Raw genomic sequence first — 18,900 nt, 5'->3', positions numbered from 1 at the left:
ACTATCTGGTCTGACCCCCCACCAGCGGTAAGGCTCTCCGGACACAGCACAAGGCAGAGGTGCACATAACCTCACTTTCATATAAGAAATTTTCACGCTATTCGATTGCGTAAAATTTTCAATTTCCCTTTGTGTCACTCTAATTTGCACTAATCTAATAAATTTTCGTTACACAGTCTCTTTTTGCACAAGATTTTTATTAATTTTTAAACCCTTCGTCGAGTTTCATATCAGCGGGCGCACTCATTTTATAATAAAAAAAATAAAAATCGAAAGTGTATTGGCGAGTGGCCCCCACTTTTCTATTTCACACAATACACATTGGTGTTGCTCCCCCTGCTCTCTGTTTTACGGCACAAAATAATCTGCAAAGTCAGAAAATTAAACAAATTCAAAGCAATAAATAAAAGTTTCTCGTATTTTATTGTTTTTAGTTGGGTAATTCACACAGTTTTTTCAGTTTTTAGATCCCCCTTTTAATTTGATCACAAATTTTAATCCATGAACATGAAATCATATATTAGATTGGCCGATCGAATAATCAAGTTCGAGGCCGACTTTATTGATATGAATGCGGCTCTGCACACAATACACACTCTTGCAATACAGCAAAAAGAGTTGCAAGCTAAGTGGGAAAAGCAGAGACCGCCCTCGAGGAGTTGCTTGACTCTGACACGCTCGACGCAAAGAAAATTGCAGCGGTCAAGATCGAGCATAAAGCGGCATATGCCGTATTCCTGCGATGCATGTCGAACATGGCTGAACTTCAAGCCAAATTGAAGCAGGAAAGGTTCGACCTGAAGGAGAGCGTGCGCGTGAACACAGTATCCGCCTGCCAGCTCGCGATACTGAGGTATTCAAGGGCGACTACCTATTTTGGCCAACGTTTCGTGACCTGTTCACGGCCATCTATAAAACTAACAGTTGTTTAAGCCCGGTAGAAAAGTTGTTCCACCTTAACCAAAAAACTCAAGGCGAGGCAAAGGACATCGTAAAGAAATGTCCCTTGACAAATGAAGGCTTCGAAACAGCCTGGAAAAACCTCTGTGAGAGATACGAGAATAAACGGATTCTCGTAAACTCGCAACTACAAATTTTATTTAATCTAAAAAAAAAAAGATAGATAGCCTTAAAAACCCATCAGATCGATGTTTCAAATTGGGATGCGATCATCACATATTTATGCTCGACAAAATTACCAGAGAATACGTTGGCTCTATGGAGCAGAGCATTGACCATAAAACGGACATATCGTAGTGGGAGGATATGTACAAATTCTTGTCAAACCGTTTTCAGACACTTGATACCGTGTCTGGTTTTACAGGGAATGCCACTTCTAAAGTGAGAAAATCAAACGCGTCGCGACAATCGACAGAATCCCCTACTAAAAGACTTGGTGCTTTTCAAACAAAAGTATCCAAGCAAACAATAAAATCAAGTTGTAAAATGTGCAAATCTACGGAGCACAGATTACGCAAGTGTTCACGCTTTGGCGATTTAACACCGGTAGAAAGGATTAAATTCGTTAAATCCACAAATGGCTGTCTGAACTGTTTATCCGCAGGACACACAGTGACGAGCTGCACCAGTTCGTACAACTGTTCCAAATGGCACTCTCGTCACCATACGCTCCTGCATGCGGACACACCTCAGCAACCGGCAGTGCGCAATCCTTTCAAAGATGCGCATAATACCCCATCAACTTCGGTACAGGCACGGAAAAGACAGGAGTCGGGACAACCACCTTCCTCTACGAACCAGAATGTCAAATCCTGTCATGCCAATTCCAGCACAAGTGTGCTATCAGGAACTGCTCGCTTACACATCCACCATATTGGTACCAACTTCTCCGCGCGGGCATTAATTGATTCTGGCTCTGAATGTCCCTTCATAACTGAAAGACTGAAACGTAGAATCAATTTGACAGCGAAGAAAATGCATGCCCAGGTTTCAGGCAGCACAAATGCGGTGTCAGCTCAGGTGAAAGAAGCATTCAACATTGAATTACGTTCACCAGTGGATCCCTGCTTTAGCCTGACTACACTCGTTCTCGTTCTAGCTAAACTCACTTGGAATCTGCCATCCTGCCATATCAACGCAATGGCTCTGCAGGCATTCCCAGACTTGGGTTTGGCAGCAGACAAGAGGTTCTACGTCATCGAAGATGTAGACCTCATAATTGGCGGAGACACATATCCCAAAATTATAATGAGCGGTATAAAAAAGAATGTGCTAAACACACTCTTAGCCCAAGGGACAGTGTTCGGTTGGATACTAACCGGTCGTATCGAATCACCGAATCCAACGAAGAGCATTATGTCTTTCTACAACGAGGCTGCGTTAGACAACCAACTCAAAGCTTTCTGGGAGGTAGAAAATGTACCCAAAAACAAAATATTAAACGAAGAGGAGAGGTATTGCGAAAAATTATTTAAAGAAACAACGAAACGTGATGAAGATGGAAGATACACGGTGTCACTACCATTCCGGCAGGATTACCCTAGCAATATTAATTTAGGACCGTCCCTGAAGCGAGCATGATCTCAATTCTTCCGGAGTGAGGGACGACTAATAACAAACCCAGAGCTAGGTAAATGTTCGAGTGTTGTCAGAATATGAAACGCTCGAACATATGAAAAAAATAAAAAACAACATCCTATTCGACGATTCGGATGATTATTTCCTGCCCCACCACGACATTATTAAAGCAGAAAGTTCCACTATAAAGGTACGCGTAGTATTTAATGCCTCGAGCCCTACGGCCAACGTTAATAGTGTTGAGAGGGGATAAATGAGGCCGGAATTCCTCGTGAATTCCGGAAACGGGGAACCTATAAGGAGCCGGTTCTTGAAACTCGGGATAATGCGAAACTTACCAGCTGTACCTAACTGTCCAACAACAAATGGAAGATGCAAATTAACTATGCAACGATGTAGGTATATATATATATATATGCTATCCTGTCGCACAGGCCTTTATTCAAAATATATGTAAATCACAAAATAATGGCAAAATAAATGGTATGGTAAAACACTCACCTGGTGGTCGCTGGTAAAAGAATAAGGGAGAGCCTATAGCTGTTCCTCCCTTTTATAGGCCCTAAGAAACTGATGCAATTTAACGGAACCGTTTTTAGTAGAGCAAAGTCCAAAAAAGGAAAAGAAACGCAACGAGTGCTTGCAGCGAGTTTCTACCAGCGACCTCTCCAGGTGAGGTTTAGGGATGATAATGCAGGCTTTAACATGCCGCCCGCCTTGCAGCATCCCTGCAATATAAATTCAATATTAATATAAAAACTTCATTATAAATTCAATTACGTATAAACTTCATTATAAATTAATTTTTCTTAACGCTAAAGGTATTTGCTTGCCAGGTCAGTATGGGGTTACTCCGAATATGACGCATCCAAAAACGGTGTTCTGAGCAGCCGGTCGCGTCGGGGTCGCAGGATTAAGTCCAGGACGGAGTATGGCTCCACACGTGTCTACTCGCAGAATCAGAGACACTGCGCTTGAGCGGTAGAATGAGGGGTCTGCCAGGCGCAGGTTGTCGAAATCATCGGCGACACGCGCATCAATAGTACGCTCAGGGGCGCTCCTTACGAGGCTCCCAAGGACCTTTGCCTGGATTTGCACCCTCTCATTCAGACCCTTCAAGGTAAGGCCGCAGTGTTCCCTTTCATTCCGTGGCAGCAGATGGGGTTGTTGTGCAAGGCCCCGAGATATGGTGGATATGGGTTGTCCAAGGTCGAGGAGCGCGCGTACTGCATGAGTTCGCCCCCTCGTCATTACTTTGGTCACCAACGTAAGCATAAGGACAGAAAACCCCGTAGCATTTCTGGCAGACCATTGAATTCGCTCTCGAGCATCTCTTAGCCCTCGGGGTGAACCTTGTTGTGCGACGCGTCTTCGTTGGTGTCGCTGTGCTCGACGCTGGTGGGGCGGAGGAGGCGGCCGAGAAACTATGATACCCGACAGGGGTGGTCTGAGTACCGGTGTTTCGGCGGTGACTGGCACAAGAGCATTTATTTGCTGGAGGTCTTCATCGCTGGCATCAATCTCCAGTATTTCTTCACTTGACTCCCTTCTCTCGAGCCCGGTATGGTCGCGGTCGCTGACTTGGCCGATTTTTCACCTCGTCAAGGCCCTTTGGCACGTCATCCTCTCGCCGTGGTGTCTCCCATAGGTGGAAAAGGCTGTGATGCTGCTCATGACATCTGCCACATCGCCCTGTTGATGGACAATTGCGCGTTACATGGCGCGGTGACAGGGAATTGGCACAATGGTAGTGGAGGAGGACGGCGCGTAGTCTCTCCTCAGGTTCCATACGGCGCAGTTGGCGACAGAACAGAAGTCGGTGGTTGTGCTGACATAAGGGGCATCTGTGCTGACATAAGGGGCATCGATGGGTATTTTTATTATTGGCTCGGACCAGTTTGGTTTGAACCACTTTTATCTGAAAGAAGAAAAAAGAAAGCTGAAAAGAGAGAATTGGTTACTTAGGGGTTTCGATAAGTAGTAGGACTAATTTAACTATTTGCCGTGTAATCACACCACGGGCTGTGCGTATTTCTACCACCCGTACTCGATTATCTTGGCCTGGGAAAACCTTCACCACTCTACCAAGTCGCCATTCATTAGCGGGTAAATTATCCTCTTTGATAATCACTAGATCGTTAACCTCAAGATTTCATTGGGAGTGTTGCCACTTAACCCTCTTATGTAGCTCCTTCAAGTACTCTCCCTTCCATCGTTGGCAGAATCCTTGATGAATAGCTTTGAGCTTTTGCCATCGGTTGACGATTGACATCGGTGTGCCTTGAACCTCTGGTTCTGCATTCGAGAGTATGGGGCTTCCAATCAGAAAGTGTCTAGGGGTGAGGGGTTCAATGCAGTCGGGGTTGTCAGACACCGGACTGATCGGTCTCGAGTTCAGACAGGCTTCTATTTTAGCGAGTAGAGTGAGTGAGTGATAATTCCTCCATTGTGAATCGCATGGTAGTTGAAATTTTGCAGAAATTGGTTTTGAAACTCTTCACCCCTGCTTCCCATAGCCCTCTCATGTGGGGTTCTCCTGGTGGGATAAAATGCCAGTGGATTTCTTGATGGGCATATGACATCGTGGTATGCCGAGCAGCTTCAGTCATGAAATTCCGAAGGTCTTGCCTTAATGCCTTGTTTGCTCCTAAAAAGTTCGTCCCACTGTCCGAATACACCTGGTGGGGACAGCCTCGCCGAGATATGAACCGCGCAAATGCAGGCAGAAATGTGGTTGTCGATAGATCGCTTGTTGCATCTAAGTGTATTGCTTTCGTATTGCTTTCGTAGCAAAGCAAACAAACACGCAGACATAACATTTCGTTAATAGGCATGCCCTGCCCGTATAATTTTTGATGTCGAACGGACCAGTGAAATCGATTCCGGTATTAGTGAAGGGTCGGGAGAGCTCCGTTTGTTCTGGCGGTAGTGCTGCCATCAACTGCTCACAAGCCCTTTTCCTCTAGATGAGACAAACTTTGCAATTGTTTATTATATTTTTTATCAAATTTTTTAGCTTCACGATCCAATATCCTGATGGCAAAAGTCGTAGCATTAGTTGATTTCCCCCGTGTAGGGAAATCAAATGGGAAAATTTTACTACAAGCCGCGAAAACTCGCAGTCGTATGGGAGAATAATTGGACAACGTTCGTTGTAGGGTATCGTCGACAGCTCCAATCTTCCTCCCACGCGCATTATTCCGTCCGCATCGAGGAAGGGGTTGAGGTTGCGGATGGAACTCTTTGAGCTCACGGCATCAGTTGAAGCTAGCATCCGATACTCTTCAGCGTAGCATCGTTTCTGCGTTAAACGAATAAGCCGGGCTTTTACCATCTTATTTTCTTCTGGTGAGATATCTGGGGTGCCCTTGCGGGGGTTAAGGTTTCGCCGGACCATTTGACATAAAGTCGAGGGAGAGGGTGTAGGACCTCAAAGGGATATGTTTGTTTGTTCGTCTGCTTTTCGACGAAAGCTATTCATCTTGAAGCGACAAACGACCTTAGTACCGGGTCCTTCCTGGCTGCCTTCGCCAGATTTGTATCCAGAAGTGGATGCCCAAAAAACATCTACTTCGACAATGGTACTAACTTTGTCGGAGCTTCGCGATCCTTACGATCGGAGTTCAAGGCATTTCTGCGGGAAGCAAGGGACGACACAATGAGTAAATATAGCCATCAATCTCTCGAATGGCATTTCATACCCCCAGGTGCTCCTCACATGGGAGGCTTGTGGGAAGCAGGGATAAAAAGTTTTAAAACCCATTATAAGAAAATAGCGTCACGCCACAAATATACATTCGAGGAGTTTACGACTCTACTATGCCGAATAGAGGCATGCCTTAACTCCAGACTACTGAGTCCCTTGTCCAACGAACTTTCCGACCTGGAGCCGCTTACTCCAGGCCACTTTCTCGTGGATGTGTATCTCTTCGCACCACCCGAACTCGACTGTGACGAGAATCCTGCCTCAATAATTAACAGATGGCAGAAAATGAAGACCCTGCACCATACTTTCTGCAAAAGATGGAAATCGGAATATCTCACCGATATCCAATAAACGATACAAGTGGAAACATCCACAATCCAATCTAAAACCCGGAGACCTATTCGTTATCAAGGAGGACAACCTCCAACCCAATGAGTGGAGAATGGGGAGAATCGTCAACATACACCCAGGCTCTGATAAGAGTGTGCGTGTTTTTGACGTCCATACAACCAAGGGACAAATAACTAAACCAATTGCGAAATTGGTACTCCTTCCGTCCCACGACAAGGAGGATGAAATGTCTATTTACCCCAGACTACCTAAAATCAGAGGCCCACGGTTAGTGATAGCCCTCAAAGCATATCCAGGAACCCGCGTCTTCGTGTCTCTCTATCCCTAAGCCTGTGTTTCTCCCGTTCCATATATTATAATCGACCCCCCGGTCTCGTGATGGTGCGAGTCTACCGGAGGGGATACCTAAGGCGTACTACGCGATGGCAATGAGGAAAGGGAGCGCGGGACATGAAGACGCGTTCAACCACACGTCGTGATGCCCCGTTATCCCTAAGCTTGCGTCTCTCCCGAGACCCTAATTATAATCAACCACTCCGGTCTCGTGACGAGTCTACCGGAGGGCAATCCTATATCTTATTTTTTTTTCCTTTCTCTTTCTTTTTCTCTACCCCCGGTCTCGTAACTAGTCTACCGGAGGGGGAATCCTACACCTTACTACTGGTGTGTAATGGGGAGAGGGAGCGAGAGGCACAAGGACGCGTGGGAGCTTAGCAAAAGCTCGAAAAACCAAAAGGCAAAACTTAGGCTTCATAATAATACTAACCGGGGGCCCATTGAAGAAACCATGATGCCATGATTCACTCGCTCACCCCGAGCGAGGATACCAGATCCCTAACGCAGTACCGATCTGCCACAGCATATACTATCTCTCGGCCACAGGCACGAGGCCAACTGAACCCAGCAACATGCAGTAAAATCAAAAAAATCAGTAATAACCAGCTCGGCATACATCGACCAAGCTATCTTAGTAAAAGGTCAAAGTAATACTCACCCTCGTTTCCTTATAGTCCTCGAAATTCCGGTAACCGGTATCTGCTGAACTTTAGCTGCGGACCCCATTCTTCAACTGACGGCATCCAGTCGTACGCTATCCTGTCCACTGACTGGTTTTTTGTGAGGATATTGAGTCTCCGACTCACAACCACGGCATTGCTCCAACCTAACACAAGACTTTCTCCTAATCATATTGTAAAGCTTGAACGATCCTGAAAAAGGCAGGCTCAACCTATAGCGAGGACCCTTTTCATGTCCCTATCTTGCTGGAAATAAACTAAACCCCATCTCTCGGCTAACCAAGAGCAAGCAGTTCTTCGCTATCTCTTGGGCCGCTATTTTATCACCAAATCAAACTTAAGTTCAATGAAGCCGCGTTCGGCAAAAAATGTGTTTATTTCAAATTAAATTAAAACTCAGATGCTTCTGTCAGTAAGACAATTAATTAAACCTTAGATCTAGGGTCGTGATCTTTCAAAATAAAAAACATATATCGCATTCAACTTTTTGTACTTAATCGGTCATCACAAAAAAACGGGGGAACACTAAGCTACCTTATTCGGCCAGGTCGCCGCTTGTCGAGGTGACAGCTTCGTCATCATCCCAGGTGAGCCGCGCCTGGTAAAAGGCGATGACTATCTGCGGACAGATGACGTTGGCCTCTTTAGCCCGCACCCATTCGGCCTATCCCATCCCTCTCCACCTCATTAAAAGCATCAGCTGAGCGTCCAAACTCGACACCCCTAAAACCTCAATAGGTTCCAATCCTCGCTCAAACCCCGTTTTTCGCTTACCTAAAAATTAATTACTTAATCAATTAATGACTGGCGGAGTGCCTGAGCGTTACTTACGCTCCATGCTTTTGTCGTCGATGACCCGCCAATACGCTCACTATAGTGTACGCCCGGCTCGTGCAAGATTCCCAAATCCAATGTATCCACCTGTTTTGGAAAAAAAAGGGTATTTATTCCACCACCTGCTCATCGTGCAAAGGGATTGTTAAGTACGTCTCAATGCTTCAAACAGGGCATGGATTCGGATTATCCAAACAAAACAAAAAACCTATGTCCTAGCATTGCGGCTACTTTCCGATGCTGAGTTGCATTGACACATATCTGGGCAATGGGCACCAGGGTGTGCAACAGGTTCACCGTGAACAAAAAAAAAAAATTGGAAAAGGGAAAAAGTTCCCTGACCTTGAGCAGTATCCGTTACCCCTTACCACTTGTGGGGGGAAGTACCAGACTTACAAAGGGTCGTTGAAATCGGGAGTGCATATCACTGGGTGGATATTTCCCTTACCTCGAACAGTATCTTATACCCCTTACCACTGGTGGGGGGAAGTGCCAGACTTGAACGAAGCCTTAACAAACAAAACAAAATACATCACGCAGTATCTGCCACCCCTTACTACGGGGGGAAGTAGCAGACTGACGCAACGTTTTCCCTACCTATGCAAATCTTTTTGAATTGTGTAACTGAAACTCTGCAAACTTTTCAAAAAAATGGCAGACAATACAATACCTCCTAGAGTTGCAACCTCTTATTTTACGAAAAAAATACAGTGTTGTATAGGAGCAATATAAAAATTCGATTTCGTGAAGTACGAAAATTTCAAATAGATATACATACATACATAATGAGGACAAAATTCCTTAGTGAATATTAATGCGCATGATCTGAATCATTTTTTTGGATCTCCTAACCGAATATCCAGTCAACACACCTCAGTGGCATAGTCTCTACTGGTGGCTGTCCGACCACCACTAAACAACTAAGTTTAATGCTTAGTGCCCTGTGCACAACCAAAAACACAAATGAGGTAAAGTGCGCTGAGTACATATTTAATGTTACAAGGATTGCCACAATCAATGGTTGATATGTACTTTGTCCAATGTAACTAGGATTTAAATCAATTGTTGCAAAGCTATTTGAGTTACCCTGATGAAAGTAAAACACATGTCCTCTGAATATAGTATAGAGAAGCTTTTGCAAGTACTTATGATTGTGAGATGCTTTACACAATGTGGAGAAATGAATAGAGTGTTTTATGAGGTGTAAGTGTCAATGAGTGAATGCATGAATGCCTCTTTATTCAAATATTGCAGCTTATTTATATTAAATTTTTAATACTTACATACCTACATACAACTCGACACAAAATATTTACCTACACATCTGTGTTGAGCTGTGACTTCTATGGGAAATGCAATGTTTGCAAATTTTCTAGAATTTAAATTTGTTTGGTTGTATGTTGTACACACACCTGTATTAATGGCTATGTCAGCATTAATTATCAAATGCATATTTATGTCTTGATGAATATTTAGACTATTTTTGTAGCAGGGTAGCATATTAGACTGATTTAAATATTTGGGATTAAATTGTTGGCTGTTTACACTACATCTCCCTTTTTTTCAGAATGCTTATGCATTTGGAGAATGCATGAGCATTCTAGTTTTATAAATTAATTCTACTTTTGTATTTTATGTTTGTAGGTTGAACATTTTCTTATTCAACTAATTTAAGTCTATTTTTGTGTATTTTTATTTTCTTATTATTTATGATATTGCTATTCTCTATGTTACTGAGAAATTTTTGCTTATCCTTATTTCCTATTCTAGATCGGATTGAAGTGTCATTATTTTTATTATTAGTATTTTCTTCCTTGTCATCGATTTCTTCTACCTTATAGGGCCCTTTATATTTATTATCTAACTTATGACCTGTTTCGTTTTTTACTAACACTACATCTCTTATATTTATTTCCTTATAGTGAATATTTTTATCATAACTAATCTTTTGTTTTTCTTTATCCTCTTCTACTAATTTAAAGGCTCTATCCTGTGCTATTTGTAACCTATATTTAATTTCTTTATCGTAAGCCTCGTAATTGTATAATGGGCTTACCGTATTTTCTTGTAAAAATTCGTAAGTCTGGGGTTTTTGCCAAAGATCAATTGGAATGGACAATAGTTATGGACTGTAGACGGAGTAGTATTGTAACAATATGCAAAATATTTGAGATATTCATCCCAGTCATCTTTGTTAATGGATATGTATGAACGCACATATTCATTGAAAGTTTTATGGCTACGTTCAACAGTGCCTCAAGTTTGGTGGTGATACGGCGTAGATGTTTTGTGCTCAATATTGAGAAGTTTACATAATTCTTCAAACAGGCTATTTTTATATTCAGATCCCATATCCGTTATTATTGTTTTCATACTTCCATAAATTAATATGAAATTGTCGAATATGGCTCTGGCTACTGTTTTTGCATGTTTGCTCTGTATAGGAATTGCAACTAAGTATTTAGTCAAATCACATATTAGAGTGACAGCGTATTCGTTTCCATTTAATGATCTTGGTAAAGGTCCGATTGTATCTACTTGTACTGTTTCGAACGCCTTTGGTGGTGTTTCAGTCAAAATCATTGGTTCCTTTAAATTTTTATAAATTTTATTTTTATTGCAATTGACGCATTTCTTTATATATTTTCTTATATCATTTTTCATATTTTTCCAGTAATATTTTTGTCTTATTTTATTAGTTGTACGATTGATTCCTGGGTGGCCACCATTAACAGGATCATCGTGATATTTTTGAAGAATCTTTTTAATTTTATCATTTTCCGTCACATGCACAACCTGCGGAGTTAATGCAATAGTTAAATTTTTGAGAACTTTGGTACCTATTTCTTTAAATGTGCCTACTCGAGTATAATTAAACAATTTGTCTCCTAAGGACAACTATATTTTCTTAATTCCCAAATTGCCGGCTTTTTCCATAAGCCTGGTAAAGAATTGGCCTAAGTCAATCTTCGCCTCAACAATTTGATTTTCTATATTTATTTAACTACAAATTTTCTTTCCTTTTTTATACTCAGTTGAGCAGAGCTCACAGAGTATATTAAGTTTGATTGGATAACGGTTGGTTGTACATATATAAAGGAATCGAGATAGATATAGACTTCCATATATCAAAATAATCAGGATCCAGAAAAAATTTGATTGAGCCATGTCCGTCCGTCCGTCCGTCCGTCCTTCCGTTAACACGATAACTTGAGTAAATTTTGAGGTATCTTGATGAAATTTGGTATGTAGGTTCCTGAGCACTCATCTCAGATCGCTATTTAAAATGAACGATATCGGACTATAACCACGCCCACTTTTTCGATATCGAAAATTTCGAAAAACCGAAAAAATGCGATAATTCATTGCCAAAGGCGGTTAAAGCGATGAAACTTGGTAGATGGGTTGACGTTATGACGCAGAATAGAAAATTAGTAAGATTTTGGACAATGGGCGTGGCACCGCCCACTTTTACAAGAAGGTAATTTAAAAGTTTTGCAAGCTGTAATTTGGCAGTCGTTGAAGATATCATGATGAAATTTGGCAAGAACGTTACTACTATTACTATATATGTGCTAAATAAAAATTAGCAAAATTGGATAAAGAACACGCCCACTTTTTAAAAAAAAATTTTTTTTAATTCAAATTTTAACAAAAAATTTAATATCTTTACTGTATATAAGTAAATTAAGTCAAAATCCAACTCCAGTAATGATATGATGCAACAAAATACAAAAATAAAAGAAAATTTCAAAATGGGCGTGGCTCCGCCCATTTTCATTTAGTGTGTCTAGAATACTTTTAATGCCATAAGTCGAACAAAAATTTACCAATCCTTTTGAAATTTGGTAGGAGCATAGATTCTATGACGTTAACTGTTCTCTGTGAAAATGGGCGAAATCGGTGTAAGCCACGCCCAGTTTTTATACACAGTCCACCGTCTGTCCTTCCGCTCGGCCGTTAACACAATAACTTGAGCAAAAACCGATATATCTTTACTAAACTTAGCCCACGTACTTATCTGAACTCACTTTATCTTGGTATAAAAAATGGCCGAAATCCGACCATAACCACGCCCACTTTATCGATATCGAAAATTACGAAAAATTAAAAAAATGCCATAATTCTATACCAAATACGAAAAAAGGGATGAAACATGGTAACTGGATTGGTTTATTGACGCAAAATATAACTTTGGAAAAAACTTTGTAAAATGGGTGTGACACCTACCATATTAAGTAGAAGAAAGTGAAAAAGTTCTACAAGGCGAAATCAACAGCCCTTGGAATCTTGGCAGGAATACTGTTAGTGTTATTGAATATATAAATAAATTAGCAGTACCCGACAGATGATTTTCTGGATCACCTGATCCACATTTGGTCGATATCGCGATAACGCCTTCACATATACATCTAAGGGCCACTCGCTTTTAAAACCCTCATCAATACCTTTAATTTGATATCCATATCGTACAAACACATTCTAGAGTCAACCCTGGTCCACCCTAATGGCGATATCTCGAAAAGGCGTGCACCTATAGACCTAATGCCCACTCCCTCTTAAAATGCTCAGTAACACCTTTCGTTTGATACCCATATCGTAAAAACATTCTAGAGTCACCCCTGGCCCACCCTAATGGCGATATCTCGAAAAGGCGTCCACCTATAAACCTAATGTCCACTCCCTCTTAAAATGCTCAGTAACACCTTTCCTTTGATACCCATATCGTACAAACATTCTAGAGTCACCCCTGGCCCACCATAATGGCGATATCTCGAAAAGGCGTCCACCTATAGACCTAATGCCCACTCCCTCTTAAAATGCTCAGTAACACCTTTCGTTTGATACCCATATCGTACAAACATTCTAGAGTCACCCCTGGCCCACCCTAATGGCGATATCTCGAAAAGGCGTCCACCTATAGACCTAATGCCCACTCCCTCTTAAAATGCTCAGTAACACCTTTCGTTTGATACCCATATCGTACAAACATTCTAGAGTCACCCTTGGTCAACCTTTATGGCGATATCTCGAAAAGGCGTCCACCTATAGAACTGAGGATTACTCCCTTTTAAAATACTCATTACCACCTTTCATTTGATACCCATATCGTACAAACACATTCTAGAGTCACCCTGGCCCACCCTAATGGCGATATCTCGAAAAGGCGTCCACCTATAGACCTAGTGCCCACTCCCTCTTAAAATGCTCAGTAACACCTTTCGTTTGATACCCATATCGTACAAACATTCTAGAGTCACCCCTGGCCCACCCTAATGGCGATATCTCGAAAAGGCGTCCACCTATAGACCTAGTGCCCACTCCCTCTTAAAATGCTCAGTAACACCTTTCGTTTGATACCCATATCGCAAAAACATTCTAGAGTCACCCTTGGTCCACCTTTATGGCGATATCTCGAAAAGGCGTCCACCTATAGAACTAAGGATTGCTCCCTTTTAAAATACTCATTACCACCTTTCATTTGATACCCATATCGTACAAACACATTCCAGAGTCACCCCTGGCCCACCCTAATGGCGATATCTCGAAAAGGCGTCCACTTATGGACCTAATGCCCACTCCCTCTTAAAATGCTCAGTAACACCTTTCGTTTGATACCCATATCGTAAAAACATTCTAGAGTCACCCCTGGCCCACCCTAATGGCGATATCTCGAAAAGGCGTCCACCTATAGACCTAATGTCCACTCCCTCTTAAAATGCTCAGTAACACCTTTCCTTTGATACCCATATCGTACAAACATTCTAGAGTCACCCCTGGCCCACCATAATGGCGATATCTCGAAAAGGCGTCCACCTATAGACCTAATGCCCACTCCCTCTTAAAATGCTCAGTAACACCTTTCGTTTGATACCCATATCGTACAAACATTCTAGAGTCACCCCTGGCCCACCCTAATGGCGATATCTCGAAAAGGCGTCCACCTATAGACCTAGTGCCCACTCCCTCTTAAAATGCTCAGTAACACCTTTCGTTTGATACCCATATCGCAAAAACATTCTAGAGTCACCCTTGGTCCACCTTTATGGCGATATCTCGAAAAGGCGTCCACCTATAGAACTAAGGATTGCTCCCTTTTAAAATACTCATTACCACCTTTCATTTGATACCCATATCGTACAAACACATTCCAGAGTCACCCCTGGCCCACCCTAATGGCGATATCTCGAAAAGGCGTCCACTTATGGACCTAATGCCCACTCCCTCTTAAAATGCTCAGTAACACCTTTCGTTTGATACCCATATCGTACAAACACATTCTAGAGTCACCCCTGGCCCACCCTAATGGCGACATTTCGAAAAGGCGTCCACCTATAGACCTAATGCCCACTCCCTCTTAAAACGCTCAGTAACACCTTTCATTTGATTCCCATATCGTACAACTAGAGACACCCCTGGTCCACCTTTATGGCGATATCTCGAAACGGCGTCCACCTAGGGAACTAAGGATCACTCCTTTTCAAAATACTCATTAACAGCTTTCATTTGATACCCATATCGTACAAACATATTCTAGAGTCACCCCTGGTCCACCTTTATGTTGATTTCTCGAAAAGGCGTTCACCTATAGAACTAAAACCCATTCCCTTTTAAAATACTCATTATCACCTTTCATTTGATACCCATACCGTACAAACACATTCTAGAGTCAGCCCTGGTCCACCTTTATGGCGATATCCCTAAATGGCGCCCATCCATAGAACTATGGCCTACTCTCTCTTAAAATACTCTTTAATACCTTCCATTTGATACACATGTCATACAACCACATTCCAGGGTTACCCTAGGTTCATTTTCCTACATGGTGATTTTCCTTATTTTGTCTCCATAGCTCTCAACTGAGTATGTAATGTTCGGTTACACCCGAACTTAGCCTTCCTTACTTGTTGAAATATAATTTCGGAGGATCGAAAACGAACTTCACATTTATTAAGAACTTCGTATATTATAGGGTTCTCTTTTTGACTTTTATTCTCTTCATTTCTATTACTGTTATTACTGGAATTCTTTTTAGTTGCGATCTTGTCGTGACTTTCATTATTTTACATGCCTGTACTGACATTTCTTTCAAATCATTGATATCTATTCGTGACAGAGCGTCTGCCACGTAATTTTCTTTTCCGGCTATGTACTCCAATCCAAAGTCATACTCTTCCAAATCTAACTTGATTCTAGTTAATTTAGATGAAGGGATTTTCATTGAGAATAAATACGTTAAAGGTCGATGATCCGTTTTCACTGTGAATTTTCTGCCATAAACATATGGCCGCTAATTCTTTTTCGATCGTGGCTTTGTTTATTTCGCCTTTTGTAAATGATCTTGAGGCATGGGCAATGGGTAATTGTTTTTATACTCAGTTCAGCAGAGCTCACAGAGTATATTAACTTTGATTGGATAATGGTCGGTTGTACAGGTATAAAGGAATCGAGATAGATATAGACTTCCATATATCAAAATCATCAGTATCGAAAAAAAATTCGATTGAGCCATGTCCGTCCGTCCGTCCGTCCGTCCGTTAACACGATAACGAGTAAATTTCGAGGTATCTTGATGAAATTTGGTACGTAGGTTCCTGGGCACTCATCTCAGATCGCTATTCAAAATGAACGATATCGGACAATAACCACGCCCACTTTTTCGATATCGAAAATTTCAAAAAATCGAAAAAGTACGATAATTCATTATCAAATATGGATAAAGCAATGAAACTTGGTAGGTGAGTTGAACTTATGACGCACACTAGTAAAATTTTGGACAATGGGCGTGGCACCGCCCACTTTTAAAAGAAGGTAATTTAGAAGTTTTGCAAGCTGTAATTTGGCAGTCGTTGAAGATATCATGATGAAATTTGTCAGGAACGTTACTCTTATTACTATATGTCTGCTTAATAAAAATTAGCAAAATAGGAGAACGACCACGCCCACTTTTTAAAAAAAAGTTTTTTAAAATTCAAATTTTAAAAGAAAAGTTAATATCTTTACAGTATATAAGTAAATTATGTCAATATTCAACTACAGTAATGACATGTTGCAACAAAATACAAAAATAAAAGAAAATTTCAAAATGGGCGTGGCTCCGCCCTTTTTCATTTAATTAGTCTAGGATACTTTTAATGCCATAAGTCGAACAAAAATTGACCAATCCTTGTGAAATTTGGTAGAGGCTTAGATTCTAGGACGATAACTGTTTTCTGTGAAAAAGGGTGAAATCGGTAGAAGCCACGCCCAGTTTTTATACACAGTCCACGGTCTGTCCTTCCGCTCGGCCGTTAACACGATAACTTGAGCAAAAATCGATAGATCTTTACTAAACTCAGTTCACGTACTTATTTGAACTCATTTTGTATTGGTGTAAAAAATGGCCGAAATCCGACTATGACCACGCCCACTTTTTCGATATCGAAAATTACGAAAAATGCCATAATTATATACCAAATACGAAAAAAGGGATGAAACATGGTAATTGTATTGGTCTATTGACGTAAAATATAACTTTAGAAAAAAACTTGGTAAAATGGGTTTGACACCTACCATATTAAGTAGAAGAAAATGAAAAACTTTGCAGGGCGAAATCAAAAGCCCTTGGAATCTTGGAAGGAATACTGTTCGTGGTATTACATATATAAATAAATTAGCGGTAACCGACATATGATGTTCTGGATCACCCTGGTCCACATTTTGGTCGATATCTCGAAAACGCCTTCACATATACAACTAAGGGCCACTCCCTTTTAAAACCCTCATTAATACCTTTAATTTGATACCCATATCGTACAAACACATTCTAGAGTCACCCCTGGTCCACCTTTAGGGCGATATCTCGAAAAGGCGTCCACCTATAGAACTAAGCCCCACGCCCTTTTAAAATAATCATTAACACCTTTCATTTGATACCCATATCGTACGAACATATTCTAGAGTCACCCCTGGTCCACCTTTATGGCTATATCACGAGAAGGCGTCCACCTATAGAACTAAGGCCCACTCCCTTTTAAAATACTCATTAATAACCTTTCGTTTGATACCCATATTCTACAAACGCATTCTAGAGTCACCCCTGGTCCACCTTTATGCCGATATCTCGAAAAGGCGGCCACCTATACAACTACCACCACTCCCTTTTAAAACCCTCAGTAACACCTTTAATTTGATACCCATATCGTACAAACACATTCTAGAGTCACCCCTGGTCCACCTTTATGGCGATATCTCGAAAAGGCGTTCACCTATAGAAGTAAGGCCCACTCCCTTTTAAAATGCTTATTAACTCCTTTTCATTTGATACCCATATCGTACAAACAAATTCTAGGGTCACCCCTGGTCCAACTTTAGGGCGATATCTCGAAACGGCGTCCACCTATGGAACTAAGGGTCACTCCCTTTTAAAATACACATTAACACCTTTCATTTGATACCCATATCGTACAAACAAATTCTAGAGTCAACCCTGGTCCACCTTTATGGCAATATCCCGAAAAGGCGTCCACCTATAGAACTGAGGCCAACGCCCTTTTAAAAAACTCACTAACACCTTTCTTTTGATACCCATATCGTACAAACAAATTCTAGAGTCACCCCTGGTCCACCTTTATGGCGATATCTCGAAAAGGCGTCCACCTATAGAACTAAGGCCCATGCCCTTTTAAAAAATTCATTAACACCTTCCATTTGATACCCATATCGTACAAACAGGGTTACTCTAGGTTCATTTTCCTACATGGTGATTTTCCCTTATTTTGTCTCCATAGCTCTCAACTGAGTATGTAATGTTCGGTTACACCCGAACTTAGCCTTCCTTACTTGTTAATCATATGTTTTTCAGAGCATCCTAATACGACTAAATCGTCCATGTATATTAATGCTTGTGATGGTTTTAGACCTGCGAATGCCAATGTCATCATCCTCTGGAATGGGTTTGGCGCTACTTGGAGGCCATAAGGTAATCTCTTGAAACGATAGGTACCGTTGTCCGCTGTGAAGGATGTGATATCTCTTAATTCTGGGCTGATTTCTATTTGGTGAAATCCTGACATTAAATCTAGGCATGAGAAATATTTCGCTCTTCCCAATTGATCCAGAATATCATCCTTTCTAGGCAAAGGGAAGAAGAAGAAGCTGTTAATTTTTTATTTACTTGTCTGAAATCAACAACTAATCTCCACCTTTTTTCTTGTTTTCCCGGAACAGATTTTTTTGGTACCAATAAAATAGGGGTTGATTTATTTATTTCATTCTTATGTGCTTGGTTAGTCTACAATTTTTAACATACACAGGAGTGTTATCCTTCAGATGCAACTTTTGTTTGTAAAAGTTGTTGGTCGTAATTGGTTCAGTTTCTAATGAGAATATATCAACGAATTCTGAGCATAATGTGTTGAGTGATTTACTAGCGAATGGTGGGAAATTTTTATTCAATCTTTCTTACTTTTCTTT

The sequence above is a fragment of the Eurosta solidaginis genome, chromosome X, assembly GCF_040869045.1.
Source record: "Eurosta solidaginis isolate ZX-2024a chromosome X, ASM4086904v1, whole genome shotgun sequence".
Lineage (NCBI taxonomy): Eukaryota > Metazoa > Arthropoda > Insecta > Diptera > Tephritidae > Eurosta > Eurosta solidaginis.
The sequence above is the reverse complement of the archived record's forward strand: the minus strand, read 5'-3'. Positions refer to the sequence as shown.